This window comes from Silurus aristotelis, assembly GCF_946808225.1.
Source record: "Silurus aristotelis genome assembly, chromosome: 13".
NCBI classification, from domain to species: domain Eukaryota; kingdom Metazoa; phylum Chordata; class Actinopteri; order Siluriformes; family Siluridae; genus Silurus; species Silurus aristotelis.
Window position 1 is genome coordinate 15805180 of NC_139586.1, and position 5072 is coordinate 15810251.

The following is a 5072-nucleotide window of genomic DNA, read 5'->3' on the forward strand; positions in this document are numbered from 1 at the left end:
GAGTCTGAACAGCTTCAATAAACAAATATGATGACACTTTGCTAATGAACTCTTATGCAATCATTTAGGCAAATGTTTGTGTTATTCTGCGTAGGCTGCCAAGAACCCGCTTTTTTTTTTAAGTGATAACAAGATACTGTGTTTAAATATAAAGCAGAGATTTGAGCCAACGACTGGGAGGAAAATACAATTCACACGAGACCTGATTTAAAAATCACACCTGTTTATCTGTCACTTCTCACTGCATCAGCAGTCAAATCTCCTCTAAACCTCACCTGCTATCTCTGAGGCGTTGTGTTAGAACACACTGTGGTAGCTGTTCCGCCAGTTCAGGTTGTTTAATGTGCTCTGGCTCTGTAGATGGAGATTAGGTGAGGAGGATTTGTGCAGAGTAAATATGAAATCTGATTATGTTTCAGCAGGGGAGATGTGCTGAGGTCATGGATTTTCACTCACAATCCACCCAGGACACTTGACCTGTATGAAATGGCGATATTCTGCGTTGCATGGGATGCGTTAAACACACACACACACACACACACACACACACAGAGCGAGGTCCGAGGGGCCCAAGCACTTCTGAATTCAATTCACACATCAGAAAAAGGTATGACTTGCATCACTTCATATTTTGGCTCTTATACAACAAAAGATATTTTCTTAATGTGAAATTGGACAGCGATTCTTGATAAAAGTTGGAGGGGAAAATTAATTATTAAATTAAAATCATAGTTGGATTTATTTATGCTTATTAGGTATTGTTTTTAACTGCAGATGCCAGCAGTCAATTGCTATAACCAGCAGTTTGCTGAAAAAAAACACAGCTAGTTACCCACGCGTATCCACACCCACACCTACCTATTAAGCTCTAAGAGGTCATGCATTATTATCTTATTATCTTTGTACCTTTTTTCATGATTATATTTTATTGTTCTTTGCTTAGAAAACTGCAATCCTGCAGCTTCATGGATAAATGTGTTTGGGTCAGGGACTCAATCTAGCTGAAAGATCTCTATCGCTGTCAGTGATTAACACTATCCACATTAGTGCCTGACACTTGGGGGGAAAAGCTGTAAGGTCTTTAAAGTTTCCTTCACTAACAATCAGTGGTGGCAAAAGTACACACATCCTTCATTTAAGTAGAAGTACAGATGTTTTAAAAGATGCTGGTTAAAGTTAAAGTTCTGACTACACTTTTTTACTCAAGTTTAAGTAAAGAAGTTTGGGCTCTGACATGTACTTAAGTAAAAAAGTAGCCGTTACTACTACCTGTTTTAGTGTCATGCTGGTAACTAGACCTCATCATATTAACATAAGGGCTGTCAATCGATTAGAATATTTAATCACGATTAATCACATGATTGTCGTGAGTTAACTCACGATTACCCTAATTTCCGGACTATTAAGCGCACCCATATATAAGCCGCTGAATTTGACAAAGATTTTTATTTTAAACATAAATAAATGTCTACATTGAAACTAATAAACTTTACACAGGCTTTAATGAAAGACAGTGTCTGTTACACTGTGAAATATGTTGCGCTTCCTTTAGGAGCATAGCGGTATTTTGGGAATAGGCTGCCGCTGCATTTTTCCTATATTACTGCATGTGTGCAGACCGAGGAATATGTCCTCATTATTTTCTGATGCTCATTTCTAAGTTTTTTTGACTAACCCATAACGCTGTTGCCAAGAAAAATAAAAAAGCATGAGTTTTGGAAACCTGTCTGTGCTTATATGATTTCTGTTGCAACTGGAGTTAGTGAGCTCTCCCTTCACCCAGACTCAACGCGCTACAACGGCTTGTATCTAAACAGTAGCCTACCAAAAAAAGTCATTGTTCAACGTCTTCCTCCTTCCTTTCACAACTATTTTTTCTCGGGAGTTTATCTTTTGGCATCGCCGTGCGTTTAAGAAAAACGTTTTTTTCTCCCGAAGCCGTGCAGCTCAGAACACAGGTGAGGCGCGTTTTTTTTCGTTCGGAAATTTCGTTGGTCTAATGTTATGGGGTTCAGTTTTTTGGCTTAACGTTTGTGAAACCGGGAAAAACCCAGGAAAAATTCAAAAATAAGCCGCTTCGTTGTTTAAGCCGTGGTTTAAAACGTGGGAAAAAAGTAACGGCTTATAGTCCGAAAAATACGGTAATTGCAACTTAATCACACATTATTTTTACAGCATGGAAATGGACAAATATTGATGTGTATACAAAGTGTATACAAATATTAGTAGATCTTTAACGAGTTTCAAATGATGTATTGCTTTTATCTGTACGACCAAAAAATACAGTAATTTAAGTTAGTTTCGGCATTATGAGGAAAAAATGCCACAAAGCGCGCCGGCGCGTTTGTCGACCCCAGAAGGTTAATTATGTAATTCATGGCGGATTTTGGTGCTGATTTGGTGCATCAGTAAAACAAATGTTTACTGATAAAAAAAATTTTTCCGAAAAATAAATAGAAAAGCAAAGTACTGATACCAGAAACAAATCTACTTAAATACAAATACTTCGTTACTTCCACTTCTGCTAATAATAATCCTAAAGTAAGCACTGAAGATTATTTCTTCACTGTTGTGGAAGAAAAAGGTTGTCCTCAATTAATATGATCTGATCAGCCTCGGCGATGTTGCAGGAAGTTTTGCTGTCTACAGAACAATAAAAAATTATGGAATTATATTTTGATTATGAGAGAACAAGAGAAGGCAAATTAATAATGCAAGGCCTCTAACTTCACAACTGGATAGAGGTACTAATTCCACAAGCCTAGACATGGGTCTTAAAGAAGTGTAATTAGCTCAGTTCACCTCATCTTTACTTGCTTAAAATTTTCTACAGTTTTATAGTGGAGGGAAGCTTATGGCTAATGAAGCTATAATAAGTTCAGCTAGATAGACTATATGGACATAAGTTTGTATGTGCTTTTTTGCATTTTCAATTCCATATTTAGTCCATATTAGCAGATATAAATTCCCTCCATTCTTCTGAGAAGATGCACCACTCAATTCTGGAGTGTGCTTGTGGAGATTAGTGCTCTTTCAGAAACAAAGGCATTAGTAAAGTCAGTTAAGTGTTCAATTAATGCTAAAAAAAGTGTTGAATTCAGAGTCCTATAACAGGCCACCAAGATCTTCCACTCCAAGCCATGAAAAGCATATCTTCATGGAGCTGGCTTTGAGTACAGGGGCATTGTTATTGTGAAACAGGTTTGGGTCTTCTAGTTCAAGTGAAGGGAACAATTGATGGTACTGCATCCAAAGACATCCTTAAAATACTATTGTTGCATCCAAATTTATAGTAACAAATTGGGGAAGAACCACATATGACTGGAAACTTTAGGTGGCCCAATAACTTTGTAGTACTGACAATTTTGTCCATTTCTATAACTTGATTAATATGAAAGAATAGTAATGTTTCCTTAAATGGAAAATGTTAATTGGTGTTGTTTTAACTGTGCATTCATAACTATTTTACAAAATGATTAAGGCGTTAATCCTTATTTTCTGTTTTATATGTAAGGCCTAGCCTAGTTACCCTATGTGTTGTGTGTGTCCATGGCAGGTCTGAGCTCTCTACACAAGTGTAAGGTGACTGAAGTTAATTGAGTGCTTGGAACCCATGCCAATCTAGCCTTCTGGAAATTATTATTCTCAAAACAAACCTGAAGTTGACCTTGGATCGTGGCACAGAAGGGGATGAGACGGGGCTCACGACTGCACTTCAGGTGTGTATTCTTTCAGTCAGCATGCATCTGGAGCCCATATTGTATTGTTATACACACTACATTCTCAGGGCAGGGCCTTAAGGCTCCACAAATGCTTTAAACCAATTTGTGCACTAATTCCAATGAAAAGCAGTTGGTTAAAAGAGGGACTTTGAAGTTTGAGCACAGCCTTTGATTACTTTTCCATGGTGCCCCATGGTAGTGACTCAAACTCCATTTCTTTTCAGTCAAATCATTTGACCGGGGTCACCTCTGATGTGTAAACAGGACACAGTTTATAATAATCCATCTAGTGAGTATGAGATTTTTCAAGAAGCCGTGTATTTCAGTACTATATCCAAACTTATACATGGACTTAGAGGACTCTTGTGCACTATTTGACCAGGGTAATGTGTTTAATAGCAGTGAATGAATTGATGCTTACAAATAGCTAGACTCTTAAATAAAATTGCTCACCAATCAGCAAAAACATTAAATCCACCTCCCTAATAATGTGTAACCCTCTGGAGGTGTGTTGTGGTTTTAGGCACCAAGAAGCAGAAGATTTTTTAATTTCTGTAAATGTGAGATGGAATCTCAGTGGATCAGACACTTGGATTAGACTTGGAGAATTTAGCAGTAAAGCCAAACACCTTTGACTCTTTCATGTTCCTCAAACCATTCTTGAACTATTTTTGCAGTGTATATATGCTTGAAACATTGTCTACTGCCATTAGGAAAAAACGCTGCGATGAAGGGGTTTACATGGTCTGCAACAATATTAGTAGTAGAATGACAGGACACAAGGTTTTCCAGAAGAACATCACCCAGAGCATCAATTCAATTCCTTTTTATTTGTATATTGCTTTTAACAATGAACATTGTCTCAAAGCAGATTTACACAGATAATGTGGTGAAAAAAATTATTAAGATGTTCTTTAGAAGTGTAAGTTTGTCCCTGATGAGCGAGCCGGTGGCGACCGTGGCAAGGAAAAACTCCCCAAAATGGCATAATGAAGAAACCTTGAGAGGAACCAGACTCAAGAGGAAACCCATCCTCATCTGGGTTGCACCGAATGTCCATTTATAACAGATAAACAATGTTGCGGGGTACAGTGATGGTGATTAAAAGCAAACTGTAGTCCTGAGTCATCACACTTCCACTACCATAGTGTATTCTGGTGCCATGTTTTTCTTTATGTTAGTCTGCTCTGCTACTCCTAGCTGACAAACACATGGTGAAGTCAAAGTTTTCCAGCTTCCTCATTAATGAAGCATGTTGTATTAGTAGTCGTCAACTGTTTCGATCCTGTCAGCAGTGAGGCGGATATGGACGTTCAGTTTAATGTCACTGATCGGAGAGTGTCACAAGAG

At 37.9% G+C, this 5072-nt stretch overlaps 1 protein-coding gene across 1 annotated transcript in view; it reads right to left on the reverse strand.

The window, feature by feature from the left end:
- The window catches only part of rxfp3.3a2 (relaxin family peptide receptor 3.3a2), a 446825-nt gene that overhangs the window by 222511 nt on the left and 219242 nt on the right, over positions 1 to 5072 (reverse strand). The window lies entirely within an intron of this gene.